Here is a 25,353-nt window from a genome sequence, read left to right as displayed (position 1 = left end):
AGAGTTTTCTGGGCACTTCACTTGCGCAGGATCAGTACCCCTCCGGTGGTCTTATGCTCCTCTTTGGGATGGAAAGTCCTCTGCCGCCCGTCCTTGGGGACATCTGTGGCTTTGTTTTACTTTTTAAAATTGGGGTGTGCAAACACCAAACAGCCTCTTGTGGGTAGGCAAATGCTGCTTAGTGACTCCACTGTGCCTGTTCCAGTCCAATGTGCTGTGGCCGTGTTTGTTTTTCATTTCTTTCATGGTGGATTGGCCCCGGCAGCCACAGTCGATTTCAGCCCTGTCCCTCCGTTTGTGGCTGTTTATTTCCTTGGGGGAAGCGGGGGAGTAGAAGAATCACCACCTGGTCCCTTCCAGTTAGGGTGACCAGGCGTCCCAGATTTGCTGGGCAGTCCAGTTTTTCACCAGCTGTCCCAGCAGATTTCGGGAAATTTAGCTCATGTCCTGGTTTTAGTAAATGGTCTACAAAAAACAGTGGGAGGTGCCTTTTTTGTTTTCCAAAGCAGAGATAGTTAGCTGTTATAAAAAGGAATTTAATTAACTGGCATGTTGCAGGCATTAAATATTGCATTTTATTTATGTTCATAGTGCCTCTTCTATAATTCTATGCTGATGAGCACCTCCACTATGTGCGTAGGGTTAAAGTAAAATTGTAGTCCCTCTTTTCTTTTAGTAAAATGTCCAGGTTTTTGGCTTTAAAATTCTGGTCACCCTGCTTCCAGCAGACAGCCTCTGTGGGTGCCTCTGGACTCTCGCATAAGCCTGGCCCTCACCTCTCCCTGCAGCCTAGCTCACCTCCAGAGTTGCGGAAGGGACACAACCAGCCACATTTTCTGGCCAGACTATCTCTACAGTAGTTCGCTGGCCTAGACTTTATCTGGGGTAGGGTGACCATTTAAAAAAAAGGAAAAACCGGGACAGGTCTGACATAAAAGTAGGACTAATGACTTTAGTCTTAGTTCTATATCTATATCTATATATCTATATCTATATCTATATCTATATATATATTATCTTTTCGTGGTCGCCAATAGTTGGTTATAGTTAGGACCCTTTTTTTCCATAGAGCGTTTTTTAGTTCTCACTTGTAGACTGCGCGCATGCTCTGTCTCGAACCAAGACATGCTGTAGCTACATCGTAGGCTACTGCCCACCCATATGCTTCTCATTTGCTAGCATCATTGTCACTACATTTTTTTCTTATGCCCATTTGACAGAGGCATGCTTACGTCATGCCTCGTCCTGTTTTTAAGTTTTGGTTTGCGACTACTTTTTAAGGTCGAGCGCGCGCGCAAGCACTCTGGATCATGTTGTAATCTCTGTGTGGACTTCTGTGAGAAAGTAGGCTCTTTCTAGCCTTGTTACCCCCACTTTTGGCCTGTTTGTGAGTGTATGTCAGGGTGTTTTCACTGTCTCACTGGGATCCTGCTAGCCAGGACCCAGTGCTCATAGTGAAAACCCTATGTTTTCAGTATGTTTGTTATGTGTCACTGGGACCCTGCTAGCCAGGACCCCAGTGCTCATAAGTTTGTGACCTATATGTATGTGTTCCCTGTGTGATGCCTAACTGTCTCACTGAGGCTCTGCTAACCAGAACCTCAGTGGTTATGCTCTCTCATTTCTTTCAAAATTGTCACTAACAGGCTAGTGACCAATTTCACCAATTTACATTGGCATACTGGAACACCCTTATAATTCCCTAGTATATGGTACTGAGGTACCCAGGGTAGTGGGGTTCCAGGAGACCCCTATGGGCTGCAGCATTTCTTGTGCCACCCATAGGGAGATCTGACAATTCTTACACAGGCCTGCCAGTGCAGCCTGAGTGAAATAACGGCCACGTTATTTCACAGCCATTTACCACTGCACTTAAGTAACTTATAAGTCACCTATATGTCTAACCTTTACCTGGTAAAGGTTGGGTGCTTAGTTACTTAGTGTGTGGGCACCCTGGCACTAGCCAAGGTGCTCCCACATTGTTCAGGGCAATTTCCCCAGAATTTGTGAGTGTGGGGACACCATTACGCGTGCACTATGCATATGTCAATACATATGTATAGCATCACAATGGTAACTCCGAACATGGCCATGTAACATGTCTAGGATCATGGAATTGTCACCCCAATGCCATTCTGGCATTGGGGAGACAATTCCATGATCCCCCGAGTCTCTAGCTCAGACCCGGGTACTGCCAAACTACCTTTCCCTGGGTTTCACTGCAGCTACTGCTGCTGCCAACCCCTCAGACAGGTTTCTGCCCTCCTGGGGTCCAGCCAGGCCTGGCCCAGGAAGGCAGAACGAAGGACTTCCTCAGAGAGAGGGTGTTACACCCTCTCCCTTTGGAAAAAGGTGTCAGGGCTGGGGAGGAGTAGCCTCCCCCGGCCTCTGGAAATGCTTTGATGGGCACAGATGGTGCCCATCTCTGCATAAGCCAGTCTGCATCGGTTCAGGGATCCCTCAGCCCTGCTCTGGCGCGAAACTGGACAAAGGAAAGGGGAGTGACCACTCCCCTGACCTGCACCTCCCCTGGAGGTGCCCAGAGCTCCTCCAGTGTGCTCCAGACCTCTGCCATCTTGGAAACAGAGGTGCTGCTGGCACACTGGACTGCTCTGAGTGGCCAGTGCCAGCAGGTGACGTCAGAGACTCCTTCTGATAGGCTCCTTCAGGTGTTGCTAGCCTATCCTCTCTCCTAGGTAGCCAAACCTCCTTTTCTGGCTATTTAGGGTCTCTGCTTTGGGGAATTCCTTAGATAACGAATGCAAGAGCTCATCAGAGTTCCTCTGCATCTCTCTCTTCACCTTCTGCCAAGGAATCGACTGCTGACCGCGCTGGAAGCCTGCAAAACTGCAACAAAGTAGCAAAGACGACTACTGCGACCTTGTAACGCTGATCCTGGCGCCTTCTCGACGGTTTTCCTGGTGGTGCATGCTGTGGGGGTAGTCTGCCTCCTCTCTGCACTAGAAGCTCCGAAGAAATCTCCTGTGGGTCGACAGAATCTTCCCCCTGCAACCGCAGGCACCAAAGAACTGCATTACCAGTCCTCTAGGTCTCCTCTCAGCACGACGAGCGAGGTCCCTTGAACTCAGCAACTCTGTCCAACTGACTCCCACAGTCCAGTGACTCTTCAGTCCAAGTTTGGTGGAGGTAAGTCCTTGCCTCCCCACGCTAGACTGCATTGCTGGGAACCGCGTGTTTTGCAGCTACTCCGGCTCCTGTGCACTCTTCCAGGATTTCCTTTGTGCACAGCCAAGCCTGGGTCCCCAGCACTCTAACCTGTAGTGCACAACCTCCTGAGTTGTCCTCCGGCGTCGTGGGACCCTCTTTTGTGACTTCAGGTGAGCTCTGGTTCACTCGTCTTCGTAGTGCCTGTTCCGGCACTTCTGAGGGTGCTGCTTGCTTCTGAGAGGGCTCCTTGTCTTGCTGGGCGCCCCCTCTGTCTCCTCACGCAATTGGTGACATCCTGGTCCCTCCTGGGCCACAGCAGCATCCAAAAACCCTAACCGCGATCCTTGCAGCTAGCAAGGCTTGTTTGCGGTCTTTCTGCACGGAAACACCTCTGCACGACTCTTCACGACGTCGGACATCCATCCTCCAAAGGGGAAGTTTCTAGGCCTTGTCGTTCTTGCAGAATCCACAGCTTCTACCATCCGGTGGCAGCTTCTTTGCACCCACAGCTGGCATTTCCTGGGCATCTGCCCACTCCCGACTTGATCGTGACTCTTGGACTTGGTCCCCTTGTTCCACAGGTACTCTCGTCAGGAAATCCATCGTTGTTGCATTGCTGGTGTTGGTCTTCCTTGCAGAATTCCCCTATCACGACTTCTGTGCTCTCTGGGGAACTTAGGTGCACTTTGCACCCACTTTTCAGGGTCTTGGGGTGGGCTATTTTTCTAACCCTCACTGTTTTCTTACAGTCCCAGCGACCCTCTACAAGGTCACATAGGTTTGGGGTCCATTCGTGGTTCGCATTCCACTTCTAGAGTATATGGTTTGTGTTGCCCCTATCCCTATGTGCTCCCATTGCATTCTATTGTGACTATACATTGTTTGCACTGTTTTCTATTGCTATTACTGCATATTTTGGTATTGTGTACATATATCTTGTGTATATTTGCTATCCTCATACTGAGGGTACTCACTGAGATACTTTGGCATATTGTCATAAAAATAAAGTACCTTTATTTTTAGTATATCTGTGTATTGTGTTTTCTTATGATATTGTGCATATGACACTAGTGGTACTGTCGGAGCTTCACTCGTCTCCTAGTTCAGCCTAAGCTGCTCTGCTAAGCTACCTTTTCTATCAGCCTAAGCTGCTAGACACCCCTCTACACTAATAAGGGATACCTGGGCCTGGTGCAAGTTGTAAGTACCTCTTGGTACCCACTACAAGCCAGTCCAGCCTCCTACATTGGTTGTGCAGCGGTGGGATAAGTACTTGCAACTACTTACCACTTTGTCATATTGTACTTTTCATAAGAGAAAAATATACAAAACAAGTTCAGTGTATGTACACCTAACAAAAAAGTTTTGCTTTTCTTCTCTCACTTCTTTGCTAAGTGCTGAAAAGTACGTCTAAAACTTGCAAAAAGTTCTTAAAAAGTTTTTAAAGTTTTTTCTGTTCTTTAAAAATTTCTAAAAACTTTTCTTTCTTTTTCTGTCCCTTAAACACTTTCTAAAAATGTCTGGCACAGATCAAACTGTTGATCTGTCCAAACTTGCTTATGATCACCTTAGCTGGAAAGGAGCAAGGAGTCTCTGCGTTGAAAGAGGTTTAGGGGTAGGGAAGAATCCCTCTAGAGAACTATTAGTTAATATGCTCATTGAACAAGATAAGACCTTAGTTGGCACTTCTGTTGAGAAATTAGCTGATGGTTCCCAATCTGACCCTGGGGCACCACTAGCAAAAGATTTAGAAGGGAACTTTCACAACCTGCCCATTAGCAGACCACCTAGCATAGCTGGTACTGATGTAAATTCACATCACAGTAAGAGTGTTACTTCTCATCATAGTAGGAGTGTTACTTCTGTTAGCCAGGTTGTTAGAGTGCCATCTGGTAGGGCCAGGTCTCCCTCTGTTCATTCTCACCATACTTCTGTTTCAAGGCATGCCCCACCCACCCACCCTGATGACAGAGTGTTAGAAAGGGAACTCAATAGATTGAGAGTGGAAGAATCCAGGCTGAAGCTCAAGAAGCAACAGCTGGATTTAGATAGGCAGTCCTTTGATTTAGAAAGAGAAAGACAGAGGTTGGGGTTAGGACCCCATGGTGGCAGCAGCAGTATTCCAAATAGTCATCCTGCAAAAGAGCATGATTCTAGGAATCTGCATAAGATAGTTCCCCCTTACAAGGAGGGGGATGACATTAACAAGTGGTTTTCTGCACTTGAGAGGGCCTGTGTTGTACAGGAGGTCCCTCAAAGGCAGTGGGCTGCTATCCTAGGGCTATCTTTCAGTGGAAAGGGTAGGGATAGGCTCCTTACTGTTAAAGAAAGTGATGCCAATAATTTTACAGTTCTTAAGAATGCACTCCTAGATGGTTATGGCTTAACCACTGAACAGTACAGGATGAAGTTCAGAGAAACCAAAAAGGAGTCTTCACAAGACTGGGTAGACTTTGTTGACCATTCAGTGAAGGCATTGGAGGGGTGGTTACATGGCAGTAAAGTTTCTGACTATGAAAGCCTGTATAACTTAATCCTGAGAGAGCATATTCTTAATAAGTGTGTGTCTGATTTGTTAAACCAGTACCTGGTAGACTCTGATCTGACCTCTCCCCAAGAATTGGGAAAGAAGGCAGACATTTGGGTCAGAACAAGGGTGAACAGAAAAGTTCATACAGGGGGTGACAAGGATGGCAAGAAGAAAGATGGTGAGAAATCTCAAGATAAGCATGGGGATAAGGGTAAAACCAAAGATCCCACTTCAAATCTTAAACACTCTTCAGGGGGTGGGGATAAAACAAATTCTTCCTCTTCTTCTCAACCTGCACACATTAAAAAGCCTTGGTGCTTTGTGTGTAAAAACAGAGGCCATAGGCCAGGGGATAAGTCCTGTCCAGGTAAACCCCCTGAGCCTATCACCACTAATACATCAAGCTCTAGTGCCCCTAGCAGTAGTGGTACTAGTGGTGGGACTGCTGGCAACAGTCAAGTTAAGGGTGTAGTTGGGTTCACTTATGGGTCCATCGTAGAAACTGGGGTAGTCAGTCCCAAGACAGTTTCTGTCACACCTAGTAGCATTGGCCTTGCCACACTGGCTGCTTGTCCCCTTACAATGGATAAGTACAGGCAGACAGTATCAATAAATGGTGCTGAGGCCCAGGCCTACAGGGACACAGGTGCCAGTATCACTTTGGTGACTGAAAACCTTGTGGCCCCTGAACAACACATCATTGGACAACAGTATAAGATTATTGATGTCCATAACTCCACTAAGTTTCTTCCCTTAGCTATAATTCAGTTTAGTTGGGGTGGAGTTACTGGCCCTAAGCAGGTGGTGGTATCACCTAGCTTACCTGTAGACTGTCTCTTAGGTAATGACCTAGAGGCCTCAGGTTGGGCTGATGTAGAGTTTTATGCCCATGCAGCCATGCTGGGCATCCCAGAGGAATTGTTCCCTCTCATTTCTACTGAAATGAAAAAGCAAAGGAGAGAAGGCCTGAAAACTCAGGATCCCTCTCCAACAACAGGTAAAAAGGGTATCACAGTATCCCCTAACCACCCTGCCATTCAGGACACCATTCCTGTGGTGGGAGAAACCTCTCCTGGGGTGGCACCTGTTCCAAGGGAATCATCAGCTGGCATAGCTGTACTCCCTGAGGTGGAAGTACCTCTCTGTGGAATAACTAACATTGGTGAGAAAAAGAGCACCATTTTAGTTAACATGGAGCAACCCTCCCAGAGAAACTTTAGTGCAGAAACCTTGCACTGCCTCACAACACTTAGGACAGCATCCCTGCCCTAGGGTGGAGCTCATAGGACAGCATCCCTGCCCTGCTCCAACTCAAGAGAAACAGCATCCCTGTTCTCTCTTCCAGCCATATTGACCACGTTTTTGCCCAGCTATGGCTTTACTGAGACAGCATCCCTGTCTGGCATTTTCATCACTACAAATAGGTTCAGTGAACAATTCCCACTGCTCTAAACTAAAACTTACTGATAGAAACTCTGAAAATATATCTTCACATTGTTGCATAGCTAAAAAACTTCAAACGGGGTGGTTTACATCCCCACAGGGAAGTAACCATATAGTGGATGATAAAGGGAGTAACCAGTCTATCGCAGAGCTACTCTCTACTTATCACCACTTAGACAATAAAGTCTCAACTGGCCAAGGTTAGCCTTATTGTCCTTCGTTTGGGGGGGGGGGGGTTGTGTGAGAAAGTAGGCTCTTTCTAGCCTTGTTACCCCCACTTTTGGCCTGTTTGTGAGTGTATGTCAGGGTGTTTTCACTGTCTCACTGGGATCCTGCTAGCCAGGACCCAGTGCTCATAGTGAAAACCCTATGTTTTCAGTATGTTTGTTATGTGTCACTGGGACCCTGCTAGCCAGGACCCCAGTGCTCATAAGTTTGTGACCTATATGTATGTGTTCCCTGTGTGATGCCTAACTGTCTCACTGAGGCTCTGCTAACCAGAACCTCAGTGGTTATGCTCTCTCATTTCTTTCAAAATTGTCACTAACAGGCTAGTGACAAATTTCACCAATTTACATTGGCATACTGGAACACCCTTATAATTCCCTAGTATATGGTACTGAGGTACCCAGGGTATTGGGGTTCCAGGAGACCCCTATGGGCTGCAGCATTTCTTGTGCCACCCATAGGGAGATCTGACAATTCTTACACAGGCCTGCCAGTGCAGCCTGAATGAAATAACGGCCACGTTATTTCACAGCCATTTACCACTGCACTTAAGTAACTTATAAGTCACCTATATGTCTAACCTTTACCTGGTAAAGGTTGGGTGCTAAGTTACTTAGTGTGTGGGCACCCTGGCACTAGCCAAGGTGCTCCCACATTGTTCAGGGCAAATTCCCCGGACTTTGTGAGTGCGGAGACACCATTACACGCGTGCACTATTCATATGTCACGACATATGTATAGCGTCACAATGGTAACTCCGAACATGGCCATGTAACATGTCTAGGATCATGGAATTGTCACCCCAATGCCATTCTGGCATTGCAGAGACAATTCCATGATCCCCGAGTCTCTAGCTCAGACCCGTGTACTGCCAAACTACCTTTCCCGGGGTTTCACTGCAGCTGCTGCTGCTGCCAACCCCTCAGACAGGTTTCTGCCCTCCTGGGGTCCAGCCAGGTCTGGCCCAGGAAGGCAGAACAGAGGACTTCCTCAGAGAGAGGGTGTTACACCCTCTCCCTTTGGAAAAAGGTGTCAGGGCTGGGGAGGAGTAGCCTCCCCCAGCCTCTGGAAATTCTTTGATGGGCACAGATGGTGCCCATCTCTGCATAAGCCAGTCTGCACCGGTTCAGGGATCCCTCAGCCCTGCTCTGGCGCAAAACTGGACAAAGGAAAGGGGAGTGACCACTCCCCTGACCTGCACCTCCCCTGGGAGGTGCACAGAGCTCCTCCAGTGTGCTCCAGACCTCTGCCATCTTGGAAACAGAGGTGCTGCTGGCACACTGGACTGCTCTGAGTGGCCATTGCCAGCAGGTGACGCCAGAGACTCCTTCTGATAGGCTCCTTCAGGTGTTGCTAGGCTATCCTCTCTCCTAGGTAGCCAAACCTCCTTTTCTGGCTATTTAGGGTCTCTGCTTTGGGGAATTCCTTAGATAACGAATGCAAGAGCTCATCAGAGTTCCTCTGCATCTATCTCTTCACCTTCTGCCAAGGAATCGACTGCTGACCGCGCTGGAAGCCTGCAAAACTGCAACAAAGTAGCAAAGACGACTACTGCGACCTTGTAACGCTGATCCTGCCGCCTTCTCGACTGTTTTCCTGGTGGTGCATGCTGTGGGGGTAGTCTGCCTCCTCTCTGCACTAGAAGCTTCGAAGAAATCTCTTGTGGGTCGACGGAATCTTCCCCCTGCAACCGCAGGCACCAAAGAACTGCATCACCGGTCCTCTGGGTCTCCTCTCAGCACGATGAGCGAGGTCCCTTGAACTCAGCAACTCTGTCCAAGTGACTCCCACAGTCCAGTGACTCTTCAGTCCAAGTTTGGTGGAGGTAAGTCCTTGCCTTCCCACGCTAGACTGCATTGCTGGGAACCGCGTGTTTTGCAGCTACTCCCGTTCCTGTGCACTCTTCCAGGATTTCCTTTGTGCACAGCCAAGCCTGGGTCCCCGGCACTCTAACCTGCAGTGCACGACCTCCTGAGTTGTCCTCCGGTGTCGTGGGACCCTCTTTTGTGACTTCGGGTGAGCTCCGGTTCACTCCACTTCATAGTGCCTGTTCCGGCACTTCTGCGGGTGCTGCTTGCTTCTGAGAGGGCTCCTTGTCTTGCTGGGCGCCCCCTCTGTCCCCTCACGCAATTGGTGACATCCTGGTCCCTCCTGGGCCACAGCAGCATCCAAAAACCCTAACCGCGACCCTTGCAGCTAGCAAGGCTTGTTTGCAGTCTTTCTGCACGGAAACACCTCTGCACGACTCTTCACGACGTGGGACATCCATCCTCCAAAGGGGAAGTTTCTAGCCCTTGTCGTTTTTGCAGAATCCACAGCTTCTACCATCCGGTGGCAGCTTCTTTGCACCCACAGCTGGCATTTCCTGGGCATCTGCCCACTCCCGACTTGATCGTGACTCTTGGACTTGGTCCCCTTGTTCCACAGGTACTCTCGTCAGGAAATCCATTGTTGTTGCATTGCTGGTGTTGGTCTTCCTTGCAGAATTCCCCTATCACGACTTCTGTGCTCTTTGGGGAACTTAGGTGCACTTTGCACCCACTTTTCAGGGTCTTGGGGTGGGCTATTTTTCTAACCCTCACTGTTTTCTTACAGTCCCAGCGACTCTCTACAAGGTCACATAGGTTTGGGGTCCATTTGTGGTTCGCATTCCACTTCTAGAGTATATGGTTTGTGTTGCCCCTATCCCTATGTGCCCCCATTGCATTCTATTGTGACTATACATTGTTTGCACTGTTTTCTATTGCTATTACTGCATATTTTGGTATTGTGTACATATATCTTGTGTATATTTGCTATCCTCATACTGAGGGTACTCACTGAGATACTTTGTCATATTGTCATAAAAATAAAGTACCTTTATTTTTAGTATATCTGTGTATTGTGTTTTCTTATGATATTGTGCATATGACACTAGTGGTACTGTAGGAGCTTCACTCGTCTCCTAGTTCAGCCTAAGCTGCTCTGCTAAGCTACCTTTTCTATCAGCCTAAGCTGCTAGACACCCCTCTACACTAATAAGGGATACCTGGGCCTGGTGCAAGGTGTAAGTACCTCTTGGTACCCACTACAAGCCAGTCCAGCCTACTACAACTTCTAAACATGCCCTTATCACAACCGTCACTTTCATTAGTTTGTGGGCCTGCCTTTAAAAAATTGATTGATTCCATTTGTGAAAGGTATGCAAATGTCATGCATACGTCATGCCTTTTCCGGTGATTAGCCCTCCTCGAGCTCACCGGTAAACTGCTGAAAACACACAAGGCTACGTGTTTTTAGGTGGTTTCTGGACTACTTCATCTTTTCACTTCTTTCGCAGAGCTATCTCAATGGGCAGAAATCGAGCGCTTTGCATGACATCAACCTTGTTATGTGTATAATTGCCCTTTTACTGGTAACATGGATAATTGACCTTTTGCCGATAAGTTTCACTGCAAGCGACCTTCTGTATATATGTGAAACTGCTTTACTTTTCATCATTAGTTTATGTGGCAAGAAAAGTCCTGTTATGAGTTTAAAACGCTAATACCTCTAACGCGAGCAAAACGCGAGAGACACGTTGCGTTGCAAATGCTTGTTTAAATAGTGTTCGGTCCAGCACACATTAGGAGCGCTGAAGCTCACTCTGCAGGCTCTTTTTGTTTCAGCGGGAAGGTGCAGAAGTCTAACAGCAGGGGAGTTGAGGCAGCTACTGTGCTCTGCCACATGAAAGACAGCCTCACGGATGACGCAAAAGACAGATAACAAGCGATTCTCATCATTTACTTGAAATAATAACTGCGTGGCGTCAGAAATGATGCGGTAAACTAGAGCCGGTGCGCTCTGCAGGAGATTTTTAGGAGGTAGGAGTGTGCTTTTTTGTGGGTGAATGTTGCAGAATAATTCAGGAAATTAGGCTTCTCATCAATGGTGCAAAGGTGTCCTAGCTGACTGCAATTATCTGTTCTTTATGCATTTCTAATGAGAAAGCACAACCAGCAGAAACATTTAATGAGCGCAGACTGGCTTTTAAACCGCTGCTTTATCAGTGCAGACCGCCATCAACAGTAAGCAAACAAGATAGTCCTTTGTTTTTTCCGCCCGCCCTTCATAACCTCTCTCACATGTCCGAATTTATTGTATTTAGTAAGCAGCCTGCAGTGATTATGCTCCAGAAATAAAAATAAATAACAGACTGTTGTTTAAATCCTTTCGCTTGTGCTTGGCAGACGTGGAAGGCTGATTACTTATTTAAAAAAAAATAACGGTTTGTCTTCTTTGTCTGCAAGCACTCCATAGGAGTATTTACATTTTTCAGGTCGTCACCCATATCCGTGTTGCTGCTTTCCCCTTTCATCCCTCTGCCCCCTTCTGTTTCTTCTATAATCTGCCATCCCTGGCCTCTATCGTGTTTGACTTTCCCCATGCATCTCTGCCTTTTATCACAGTTATCGCTGTGTGATTTTGGTGCTGTTAAGCTTGTACTGCTGCTGTTAGTGCTCCTAATATACTTACTGTGCCTGAGAGTGAAACTTGTAAGGTGTGATTGGTAAATAATAAATGAATTAATATTTTTTTAAATGCAACATTTACCCCGAAAAGAAGGAAAGATGACTATATTTACCAGCATGCACAGGTGAGAACCAGTCTATAAGAGTAGTGCTATGAATCCACCATGACGCTAATCAACAGGTGTAGGAAGCTAGCCTGCTGTGTGGGGGTTACCTATGGTACTTACACCTTATACCAGGTCCAGGTATCCCCTCTCAGGGAAATGTAGGTAGTGTGTAAAAGACAGGCTCTCCAGAGGTAGCTGTGGATGAGCAGCCAAGGGTTATCTAGGAGACATGCAAACCTCATGCATTACTTACCACTACAGTCACACAGTACTTACACATAAGAAAGAAAACACTTAGTTGTACAAAAATAAAGGTACTTTATTTTTAGAACACAGTATCAGAAAATACTATAGGCAACCCTCCAACAGGCGGTAAGTAAATACACTATATATGTGTATATATATATATATATGTATATGTATATATATATATATATAAATATATATATATATACACACACACACACACACACTAATAAACAGTAAGAGGCATAAAAAGGTTGGAAAACAGTGTAAAATAGCAATGAGCAATAGTAGCCCTAGGGGGAGCCCAAACCATGTACTAAGAAAGTGAAATGTGAACACAGGGCCTCTATCTAGGTAAGTAAATTGTGTAGATGGGCGCTCGGAGCACTAGGAAACCACAGAGGTAAGTAATGCAGTAGCCCCCAGAGACCAGGAATGCAGGAGTAAACTAGATTTCCCCAGAACTACACCAGAGGATGAAAAGAAGAAAAAGAAGACACCCAGAATAGCCTGCAAGACTTTATCAGTGGATTACCGAAGATGGAGACCTGTGGAGAGAGGGGACCAAGTCCAGAAGTGTCTGTGGAGACCAGGGGGAGTAGGAGATACTACCAACCCAGAGGTACCTTTTGGAGTTGGTCGTCGAAGAAGGAAGACAGGTCAGCACTGCAGCACAGAAGCTAGAGAAGAGTTCCTGATGCGTTCAAAAGGTGGCACATATATCCCACAGGACAGGGACACAGAAGTCGCTGAAGCAGCCCACGCAGCACCACAGAATTTGCTCCCACATCGCTGGAGTCCCAGCAGAGGCCCAGGAGTTGCAGGAGGGAGTGTTGGGGGCTGGACCTACATGTTGCCTGAAGTTCCCCTTGGAGTTGAAGCAAACAGGCCTTGGCAGCTGCAAAGGACGCAGTGCACGGAAGTGCGACAGCTGGTAGAGAGCACCAAGGGGACCCCTCCGGACCACCGCCCGTGATGCAGGACCCAAGCCACTCAGAATGAGGAGAGATCTACGCAGCCGGTTGTTGTTGCAGCCAGGTACCTGCGGATGCAGGGGAGTGATGCCTTCACCCTAAGGGAGATTCCTTCTTCTCCTTGTGCAAGCTGAAGAGCTGTAGTCTTCTGAGTATGCATGGCTGGGGAAATGTTGGAATTCTGGATACAATGTTATAGAAGAGTCTTCTTTGTGAATCTGCAGCTTGTAGGTTCCTCGAGGGTCCAGTTGCGGTTCTGGAGGTCAGAAGTCGAAGCAGAGGTTGCAGAGGAGTCCTCCTGGAATCTTGCAAGCCGAATCTGAAGACCCACCCCAGAGGAAGACCCTATATAGCCCAAAGAGCCCAAGTTCACCTAACCAGGTAACTACCTATCAGAGGATGCCTCTGACGTCACCTGCCTGGCCTGGCCACTCATATGGTCCCAGAGTTCCCTGCCTACCTTGGAATCACGATGGCAGAACACAGGAAACCTCTGGAGGAGCTCTGGGCACCACCCCTGGGGTGCTGATGGACAGGGGAGTGGTCACTCCCCTTTCCATTGTCCAGTTTCGTGTCAGAGCTGGGACTGGGAGGGGTGGTCCCTGAACCGGTGTGGACTGGTTTATGCACAGAGGGCACCAAATGTGCTCTTCAAGCAAACCAGTGGCTTGGGGAGGCTACCCCTCCCAAGCCAGTCTCACCTATTTCCAAAGGGAGAGGATGTTACCTCCCTCTCCCAAAGGAAATACGTTGTTCTGCCTTCCTGGGCTTGATCAGATCAAGCGGCATGAGGGCAAAAACCTGTCTGAGGGGTGGCAGCAGCTGGGCTGCCCGTAAAACGTTGTAAGACTGGTGGTAGCAATGCTGAGGGTCCTCTAGGGAGCCCCCGGAGTGCATGGAATCAAACTTCCAATACTTGCAACAGTATTGCGGTTTGATTCAGACATGTTTGATACCAAACATGCCCAGGTTCGGAGTTACCATAATGTAGCTGGACATAGGTAGTGTATGTCTGGTAAACATATAAAATGTTGTCCCCACACTCACAAAGTCCAGTAAAATGGGGCTGGAGTTCGTAGGGGTACCTCTGCTAGTGCAGGGGGGCCCTCACACACAGGTACCTGCATCCTGTCCTCTGTGCTGAGAGGGCCTACCATAGGGGTGACTTGCAGTGACCTGTAGTGAAACCGGGGGTACGTGCACCTGGTTCATGCAGACTGCAATGGCAGGCCTGCATAACCCTTTGAATGGGCTCTCTATGGGTGGCAGAATAACTGCTGCAGCCCATAGGGATCCCTTGGAACCTCAATGCCCTGGGTACCATATACTAGTGCCTTATATGGGGGGACCAGTATGTCAATTGTGGGAATAAAAGGTTACTAGCAACTACATTTTTAAGAGAGAGCATAATCACTGGGGTCCTGGTTAGCAGGATCCCAGTGAACACAGTCAAACACACTGACAACAGGGAGAAAATGGGGGTAACCATGCTGAGAAAGACGGTACATTCCTACAACAGGGCTAAAAGACACTGACATTGACAATGTCGATAGCTCTTGGCCTGCTGGCTTTGCCAGTGCTTGCTTGTTTTGCCAGTGACTTTGGCACCGTTAGACGAATCTTCACAAAATTTTCAAAACTTATACCTTGGTCAATTCAGCTGCTGCCTTAAAAGTTTCGGGGTGATCCGTCATGTGGGGGCCGAGGAAAAGGGGTCCCAAAACACTTTTTCCCCATTCAATGTCAATGGGATTTTTCACATTTTTGAACATGACTACAGCTTGAACCGCTGAACGGGATTACACCAAATTTGGCAGAAAGCTAGCTCTTGGTCCAGAAAGTGTGCTTTTTGTTTTGGAGAGATTAGAGTTAAAAAAATAAATATATATAGCTATCTAGGGACACAGATCCTCCGTGGATCCAACTGTCCCTGTGCTTATATCTGATTGGCTGCGAACACTTCAACAAGTAAGTGTTGGCAGCTATCTTGGAAATCTGCTTCAGCCGAGTCCCTCAAATAGAGTGGAAAAAAAGAAAAGGGGCCATGGTAGGGTCATCCTGAGCCCCTAGCCTTTGTCTAGGGGTCTCTTACAGACCCCGCTAAGGCTGTTTTTTTTTTTTTTTAAATGCCAGGAAAATCACTCGCCCTGGTGATCGCTACCTCCCCAAGGCAACACAAGATTTTGAAATGGGGGAGGCCCATATGGGCTCCCCAGAGCCCCGGAAACCACCACCTCCCCAGGGCTAAATGTAATCTGAGTGCAGGGAGGGGGGTGCATGGCCCACTCCACAGCCCTGGGGACTGCCACCTCCCTGGGGTGATCACTGAGAAATATGAGGGGGTGGCAAAGCCCCCACACCCCCGGAGACCACCAACTGCCTAGTTCAAAACAATATTTCGATATGCAGGAGACCCCAATGGCCTCCCCCAGAGCCCTGGTGACAGCCACCTTTTGGGGCTAAATGAAATATGCATGCAGTGGGTGCACGTTCCCCCCCCAAACCCCGGGGACCACCACCTTCCCCCACCACCCTGGGTACTGCCACCTCCCCAGGGATGAAATAAAAGAAAGAAGGTGGTCTGTTGCGGACACCAGACCTGGGGACCAAGACCTGCCCAAGACAAATACAATGTTGGGGGGGTGGCCCCCCTCGTGGAGCCATACATGGCTCTGGGGATTGCCACCCCCCCAGGGCCGGCTCCTACTAAGTCCTGGTGTGCCCAAGCAGAAGCAAACATAACTCCACTTTTTGCAGGCTGTAGTAGTCAAACAACTCCTGCTTGCAAAAAGCGGAATTTTCATCTGTTCCCTGCATGCACATATGTGTGCAGGGAAACAGATGAAAACCTTGCTCCTGCAAGCAGGAAACTGCTATTTAAAGCAGCTCCCTGTTTGCAGGAGCAATGCCCGCTTCCGCAGGATGCAAGGAGCCAGCTAGGACCATGAGGCTTTCAGGCTGCCCGCGGTCTTCAGTTGGCAGCAAGCATATTGCTTTTATGCCACTTTGAAGTTATTCCATTGAGAGACCAGTGCAATAACAATAGTCTCTCCATAGAATGACTTAAAAGCGGTACACAGGCAAGATGTTTGGTTGCAAATGTTATAGTTAGGTTTTGTGACACAGCAGAAGAGTCTCTTGGTGCTTACTGTTAAGGCTTTTGGACTGTCACTCAGTAGGTTAAAGGTTCAAGTCCTGGTACCTCATTCAGTGTGTCGGTTTATTTACTAGTATTTTGTCTGTTAAACAGTCCTAGTGATCAAACATTTGTCTTTTTGTATCAAACTAGCAACATCTAAGCTTAAGGTTTATGGCTCTCTCCCTGAAGGTTGAGGGTTCCAGTCTAGGTGTGTCAGCAGTCACATTCCTGTGATAATTACTTTTCAATTGCAAATATTTAAGATGTATACTGAAATACAAGCACACTCTTTTTACTTGACAAATACATTTTTATTTTCAATTTGTCCTAAAATATATCATTCTAAGTATATAATTTATCAAAGTCTAGAAAAACTCTCTAGGTGGTTTCAGGGAGTTGGCTGCAAGGCCGTGCGCGATGCGTGGATGGGTAGTTATAGGGGCTTGTTTGCAAGGCCTGGCTCCATTAAAACCAGGGAGCTATGCTAGGTTGCACAAGTTGTTAAAACAAATATGGGTATTGGGCTCTAGAATTCTAAGAAAATGTTTCGGGAAAGGTCAAGGGCTGAACGGTAAAGGTCAAGACAAAAAGTAAGCAGGTATGATTACATTAGACAAATAAAAATGTTTTAACATGAAAAGTAGGAACCTTCATGAAGGTAAATAAGATGCTTGAAAGGATTTCAAGATTTATATTTGAAAACTAATTTTTTGAAATCTGGGTAGGATCTGATAATTACAGAACTAACCAGCCAACTACAAATAACAGTAGTGCACATTCACTTGACTGTTGCACGCAAGTTTGTGGTGAGCATTTGGGCAAGTAATATGTGCAGCAGGTACTTGAAAGCAGAAAATAGAAACAAATAAACTAATGGCAAGATGTAGACGAGCTCAGAAACTGAGGCAAGTATTAACTGGTAGCCTCAATTCTAAATGGAGGGAGAGACAGTTGTCTGAATGGCCCAATGTTCTGCATATATGCTCTGCTGCTCTGTAACACATCTTGCTTTTGTGATTATGATGTAGATGGCCGAGTTCACTCAGTCGGTTATCACCTGCTGTTACTGTTAACCTGGGGATAGTAAGATGGGAAAAGAACATTTGTCATTACTCATCCATGTTGCTTTTCATCCTACGCCGGAGCAAATTTTGAGAGGGTTGAGAAACTGACCGTCCCACTTTACTTTTTCCACCAAAGAGAGCACTGCTTAGCTGAGTTTGTAGCTTTTTGTGTGTGTGGTTGAGGTGGAAGAACCTTATGGAAACACGTGTTGAAGGGCTCAGTTTGTCCTCTCTGTAATGTGATGGTGGGGTCTACAAAAGAGGACTGCTTTGTGAGTGTCTCCCGGTTTTGCTCGTGGTCATGTGTAGGAGTGCAGTTAGAGAAGTGTGAGGAAACCGTTAGTTTCCACATCTGACTTCACAGAAATGTGAACTGCAGATCTTTTTTTTAGGTTGAGCGTAAGAGTTTGGCATCTTGTATAATTTTAGTATACTTCTTATGGCTTAAAGTGATTTCATTTGTTGGGTGCAGTGCCCTTTAAAAACTCTTGCTCAATAGTGGTCAGTTTTTTTCCCTCCTTTTTCTGTTTCAGAGCAGTGACCAACTATTGTGTTATTCCACCTTGGTTTCTTGATCTGTTGCTGTGAAGGACTATTTTGGTATTTCTTTGGTGCTTCCTTTTCATTGTGGGCTTTTTAGTCTGGTAGCTGCCTGTGTTTTATTGCAGCATTCTGTTCCTTTGATATTCTCTCATGTCATTGACATTTGTTTTGGCTTTATTCCAGTGCTATCCTTGTTTACCTCTGGCTCCTAAAATAAGCTTATTTCACAAAAGAAACACCTGGTCGTTTAGCTCACTGCTCACAAAAGCCACAATATGCTCTTTCTGGTAGAGTGTAGCTAAACCTAGAAGCAAAGATATGATACTTGTTTAGCCTTGCATTGCATCTCGAGTCTCTCCCTCCAGGGCCCCTCCCCGGCAGCACTTCAAACATCGCACACAGGGCATTGCTTATCTCCTTTATTGGGGATATAAATCTACTCAGGCTGCTCTGCTTGTTGAAATGGGAGGCGTGAATGCTTGCAAGACTTTTCATTCTGTTAAAATAAAAATAAAATACTTTTCCAGCCTTATATTCCAATTTCTGTTCATATGTTTATACAATGCGAGGTAGTGCATTCATCTTCTCATCTCTCCACAAGGGCTTGTGATTACTGATGCCCGTAACCAGGATTGACCACCAAAACATTACAGGAAAAGACAAAATTATGAGACAAGGGTTGACCAATTTATGTGGCAAGAAAAGTCCAGTTCTGAATTTACAATGCCAATAGCTCTAACTCAATAAAATGTGAGACCTATTGCATTGCAAATGCTTGTTCTTGGTTGTTACAGAGAAAGAGAGAAATATTGGTAGCTGCAGGCCCTCTCTGTAAGCAGTAAAATGTGGAGAGGGTTTTAGGACAGCAGATTTACTAAATGACTTGCAGTTATTGAGAATCCCATCTCCTTTTGGAAATCCTCAGCTCCCTGCTTCAGCATATCTACAAGCATTTATATTATCATACCCTACCCTGTTGCAGAAAATATGGATTAGAAACTTCATGAACATAAAGCAGGGACTAAAATTCCACATTAGAAGTTATTATGGTTAAACACAATTTGTATAGGTATTTTTATATTAAAAAACAGTCTATGAGTCGCATCTCTTTTATGACGGTGTTCAACAAGCATTTTAAGGTCTATAGGGATTGGAAGTGAAAGGTAGTTTTTGAGGCAATATACCCTACAACATTGTGTATAATCATGTGAAGCGATAAATTATGAAACAAGTAAATACGTTTCCTGGATGTGCTAGACGGATGGATGGATATTAAAGCAATTTATGAGTTAGCTTTGGTTGGTACTCCTTCTTGTTCTTCACTATCCTAATATGACGGCCCAACCAAAGTTTTAATTTGAAATTGTTATTTAATATATTACTATTATAAAGTCCAACGTAGCATTTATCTTTAAGATTCAGACTTTATTTTCATCTCCAATATTCCGCCCTTCTCACAGCTTTTATTGTTCCTTCTACTTCATAGCTCTTCCAGTCATCTCTCAACATTCTATTCCACCCTCCAGTCTCCCACAGCCTGAATGTTCCATGTTCCACCTCCCTCGCAGGGGAGCAGATCATACCATTTCTAGAACCTTAATTACTTATAACTTCTATATTAAATTTCTATCTTAAGTGACATCTACCTTATCTTATAAATGTAAAAACAATACCAAACTATATTACAACACATCTTTCCCCTTATAATAATATGGATGCACAAACTTTCACGGAGATAAATTAACCCCAATTGATGTTATCCTGCTTGTTGTGCACCCTGGTTTATGAACAAAATGTATTATAGTTAACAATTAGAAATGTTGTAGTCTTTGTGCCAACGCGGAGGTCTAGAAAGACGGTTACTTGATTTTCTTTGCAACTCATTGCGAGACAAGTTCTGTAATGACTTTCTCCCTCCGGAGTTTCCATTTAAGATATCAGTATTGTAAGGAGATGTTTGCTTTACAATTCTGTCCATGCTCCAGCATTGGCCATTCTCTAACACCACAACGTTTTTCTTTACCTTCTTTATATAAAATGGACCCATGAACTTGGTTTCTCTCATATTTGATTTTGAATACCCCAAAGGTTTCCTCACGTACACTTGGTCACCCTCTTTCCATTGTTGTTCTTTTACTCCGTATTTAGCATCATATCTTTTTTTATATCTTTCTTGGTGTACTGCTACTTTTAGACTAGTATGCGGAAATTTCTTTACATTTTTCTCTCCTCCCCCTAACCATGATGGAAAAAATGTTGTGCATGGTTTCCGACCACGTAATGCCAAGAACGGAGATATTTTTGTGACCGAATTTGGAGTGGTATGGTATGCCCAAAGCATATCTCTGATAGCATCTTCAATATTCACATGGTTGATACTTGCTAATTGCATACAATCCTTAATCATGCGGTTGGCCCGTTCTGCCAGCCCATTAACTCTGGGGCAATAAAGCGCGGTGGTAAGATGTTTTATACCTAGTGAGTCAAGGAACTGTTTCATCAATACAGATGTCAACTGGACCCCATTGTCCGTTATGAGAATTTCTGGAATTCCCTCTACAGCAAAGATGTCTTTGAGAAAATTGATAACAGAATCGGTGGTAATTAGATTTACAAATTTAGTCGAAATCCAATGGGACTGATAGTCAATTAGTACTATTGCAATTTTTTTTGAAAGACCAAAGTAGTTGAGGGGACCAATAATGTCTAAAGCTAACTTAACCCACGGTTTGTTAGGGATTTGTATAGGGGAGATTGGAGTTTTACAGACCACTTTCGTTTTGTTGCTTAACGCACAGATAGAACATTCCTTGACCTCATTCTCAATCATGGAGTCCATGTTGGGAAACCAAAAATTTTCTCTTACTCTGGCTTTGGTAAGACTTCTCCCTAGATGGCCTTCATGAGCGAGTTTGATGATTTTGGATCTAAGATTTTGAGGAGGTATAATCTTATCATTTCTGAGCAGGAAATTGTTTCTTTCATTAATTTCCAATCTGATTTCCCAAAAATCTTTGATACTATCTTCAAGATCTTTTCTCATAATGGGCCACCCCTCTTTAGCCTTCACTTTCAAAAGTGACAAGGTATCATCTTGTTGGTAAGCTGTTTCCCATTCATCATTACTAATTGAGGGTAATTCAACTAATAGAATGGGAGATTCAGTAGTTTCCACATCTTCCTTGGTGTCTAAAGGAACTCTGGAAAGAAAGTCTGCTGCAGTGTTTCTATTGCCAGGGAGGTAATCAACTCTAAAACAAAAGTTTTCTAGACCCAAAATCCATCTGGCAATTCTTGGTGTGCTATTGTTGAAACCTTTGGTAGAGAACACATAAACCAGAGGTTTATGATCGGTACGCAAAATGAATTGTGTGCCCCATAAGAAAAATTTAAAATGTTTAATGGCCCAAAAACATGCTAAGGCTTCTCTCTCTATTACAGAGTAATTGGTCTCTGCTTGACTTAAAGCCCTAGATGCAAAAGCTACTATTCTTTCTTTTCCATCAATGATTTGAGATAAGGTAGCACCTAACCCTAACTTGCTTGCATCGGTCGTGAGCATTGTTTTCCGCATATGGTCGAAGTTACAAAGATAGGGAGCTTCCACTATGGCCAGTTTAATTTGTCTGAAAGCACGATCATGACAATCGGACCAATTAAAGGGTACGTGTTTTTTTAGTAATTCTCGGAGTTCACATGAAATTGAAGAAAAATTCTTTACATATTTTGACATAAATTCTGCAAGGCCAAGGAATGACCTCAATTCATCTTTGGTTTTTGGGGCTTCTACTCTTTTCACGGCGTCTACAAGGGATATTTTAGGTTTAAAACCATCTTTGGAAATAACATGCCCTAAGTATTCGACAGAATTTACTCCCAAGCGGCACTTTTCTTTCTTTAAAGTGAGGCCAGCTGCTTTCAATTTTCCAAGAACCATTCTAACATTTTTATTGTGTTCTTCTTCCGTAGCTCCATAAATAAGGACATCGTCCTGAAAGCATAGGGTTTTAGGGAGATCACCTAAGATGCCTTGCATAATTTTCTGAAAAACAGCGGCTGCTGATGCGAGCCCGAAAGGCATCCTATTAAACATAAAGGAGCCAAATGGGGTGGTGAATGCAGTGAGCCATTTGGATTCAGGATGCAGCTCCACCTGGTGATAGGCACTCGAGAGATCTAAAACTGAAAAGAATGTTGCTTCCCCCATAGTGCTTAATATTTCGTGTATTCTGGGGAGAGGATATCTTTCAACCCAAATATTCTTATTTAAGTCTCTTAAATCTACACAAATTCTAATATCATTACAATTACTCTTCTTGGCAATAACAATAGGTGCCAACCACTCTGAGCACTCAATGGATTGGATTATGCCTAGGGTCTCCAATCGGTTCAACTCTTTCTTGACGGCATCTTTTAGTAAGAGCGGAATGGGCCTGGTCTTGTGTATTACAGGCTTGGACCTGGGTTTGAGTTTGATCTTATGTTGGAAATCTTTTAGTATGCCCAGTTTTTCACAAAATATCTCTGGAAATTCTTGAAAAAACAATTCACTTGATTTAGTGTTGTCAATGCATAATACTTGCTCTGGGTTGTTTGGGTCTAGTTTAATTTCTAGTTCCTTTTGGTGCTGCCATCCCAGCAAATTGGAACCTTCTTCTACCACATAAATCTTTCCAATTGTGGATCGACCCTTGAAGGAAATAATGCCTCTAAACATACCCTTTAAACTAATAGGATCCCTGTTGTACCCTTTAGGATTAATATCCGGTTTTGATAGTTCAATACTTTTACCACTATCTACTCTACTTGAATCAAAGGCATTTATAATCGTGAACGGTGAGCACGAATCTGCGTACACTCTTGTCTTTGTGTCATTAATCGTTATGGTACATACAGGATATTGGACAGAATTATTACTATCCGGATTTATCTGCAGAATTATCTTCTTTACTGACTGGGAATTTTCTTCCAATTTCTTGCTGTCAGTGGATTTGGTAGTGTCTTTGCATACCCTGGCGAAATGTCCTCTTTTATTGCATTTTCTACAAATTGCCGACTTGGCTTGGCAAGAGGCAGAATTAGCCAGATGATTGCTGCTCCCACAACGAAAACATGACAGATTAATTCTATTGTTTCCATACTTCTGGAGTTGTTTCTCATAGCCTTTAATTTTGAAAATTTTGTCTTCTCTTGCTTCATTTGTAATTTCATTCACATTATCCTCAGTAAGTGGGGATCTGATTTCTTGTAAGCATATTTCAGTATGTTCTATAGATTTTGCAACCTCTATTGCTTCCTGTAAATTAGGTTGCTTTTGTAAAAGCTTCTCTTGTATCTTTACATTGTTAGTGCATCGCACTAATTGATCTCTAATGAGAGAATCGTTCAGATCTCCAAACTCACACAGAGTACATAAACCTCTCAATGCAGCAATATAATTAATTACTGTTTCTTGTTTTCCCTGACATCTAGAAAAGAATTTGTGTCGTTCAAGTACGACGTTGACCCTGTCTCCAAATTGTTTTTCAAGTTTTAAATATGTTGTAACATATTCATCCTGAGCTTGTCCATCAGGAATGTTAGGTTCAGGAAGGGATTCATAAATTTTCCTACCATGTGTCCCCAAATTGTGTAGTAAGATGTGTTGCTTTCTGATAGGATTGAATTTATCCCCCCCAATTGCTATCAGGTAAGACTCAAAAATCTTAAACCAATCCTTCCATGGAACATTTGGTTCCCCCATTTCATTTAAGAATGGAATTGGTTGGGACATCCCTGCAGCAGCCATTGTACCTATATAATTTTTTTTTAATTAGTTTATTAATTAGACTAATAACCTTGAAAATTAATTTCTTTTCACCCTGTAATTATACCATATGAAAAGTACTATAGTAAATTAAACATGTATTTTATATCAGGTAAATAAGGAAGTAATACTGGAAATTAGAGAAAAAGTCCTTAAGTATAGTTACTTGAGATACACAATGTTCACAATATTGCCAACCGTTAGTGCTATTTAACGTTAACATTAGCTAAGTCTGTCAGCATTTTTCTTCTAGAAGCGCTAGGCATTTGTTAACATGACACGTTTGAGCAGAAAGCTGTGCCTGTCAGTGTGATTCTTAACAGGCCACACTGAAAGAGCGCTCTTGACAGGCCAAAATAATGCTGGTGAAATGCTGGAGTGAATTGTTACTGAGGCGGTAATGCGGCACAGATGAGGAGCGCAGCTTAGAGACACCTGACAGGAGCACGGCTTCGGCTCTTTATGTGCAGAAAGCTGTGCCTGTCAGCGTGATTCATGACAGGCCGGAGACACGTTGAGAGAATGCTGTCTCCGTCAGCGCGGCTCGTGAAAATAATGCCGGTACTTGGTTTCTGACAGGCGGCAGCGCGGCACAAATGAGTATCACGGCTTCGTGACTCTTCGGAACTTTATGTGTAGAAAGCTGTTGACAGGCCAAAATAATGCTGATGAAATGTTGAAGTGAATTGTTACTGAGGTGGTAATGCGGCAAAGATGAGGAGCGCAGCTTAGAGTCACCTGACAGGAGCACGGCTTCGGCTCTTTATGTGCAGAAAGCTGTGCCTGTCAGCGTGATTCATGACAGGCTGGAGACACGCTGAGAGAATGCTGTCTCCGTCAGCGCGGCTCGTGAAAATAATGCCGGTACTTGGTTTCTGACAGGCGGCAGCGCGGCACAATTGAGTATCGCAGCTTCGTGACTCTTCGGATCTTTATGTGTAGAAAGCTGTGCCTGTCAGCGTGGTACCGTGACAGGTCGGAGACACGTTGAAAGAGTGATGTCTCCGTCAGCGCGGCTTCACTAGATCGATAGAGTGTTTAAAATGTAGCGCGCCAGAAATGTCACCGAGAGGGCGAAGAAATGCTGAAGGAACGTTTACTTGTTGTGCTTCATAGCCACATAGAGGAGGAAGACAAAGTGCACCCGTAGCTGATTTTACTTCTTACACTCACTGTGGTTCACCGTGGTTGCAAGCACTCGTAAAGAGGAATTGTTCCATATAAAGGCAGATACCGCAGTAGATTATATTTCTTTCACTCGCGGGAAAACATGAAGAGACTTCTTCAACAATTAGACGTAGGAATCGGGTTCAGAATAGTAGACGAGGTTGATTATTTGAAGTACCTGAAAGGGGTGGAGATGAAAGTGCCCCCTCACGCACTAACTCGTCGCCAGTATTATAAAGTCCAACGTAGCATTTATCTTTAAGATTCAGACTTTATTTTCATCTCCAATATTCCGCCCTTCTCACAGCTTTTATTGTTCCTTCTACTTCATAGCTCTTCCAGTCATCTCTCAACATTCTATTCCACCCTCCAGTCTCCCACAGCCTGAATGTTCCATGTTCCACCTCCCTCGCAGGGGAGCAGATCATACCATTTCTAGAACCTTAAT

The 25,353-nt window shown here is 44.9% G+C and overlaps 1 protein-coding gene across 1 annotated transcript in view; it reads left to right on the top strand.

Moving 5' to 3' along the window:
• LYST (lysosomal trafficking regulator) overlaps window positions 1-25,353 on the top strand; it is a 2,674,875-nt gene that overhangs the window by 152,958 nt on the left and 2,496,564 nt on the right.

This window comes from Pleurodeles waltl, chromosome 5 (genome assembly GCF_031143425.1).
Source record: "Pleurodeles waltl isolate 20211129_DDA chromosome 5, aPleWal1.hap1.20221129, whole genome shotgun sequence".
In the NCBI taxonomy this organism is placed as follows: Eukaryota; Metazoa; Chordata; class Amphibia; order Caudata; family Salamandridae; genus Pleurodeles; species Pleurodeles waltl.
This window is presented reverse-complemented; position numbering and strand designations above follow the sequence as displayed.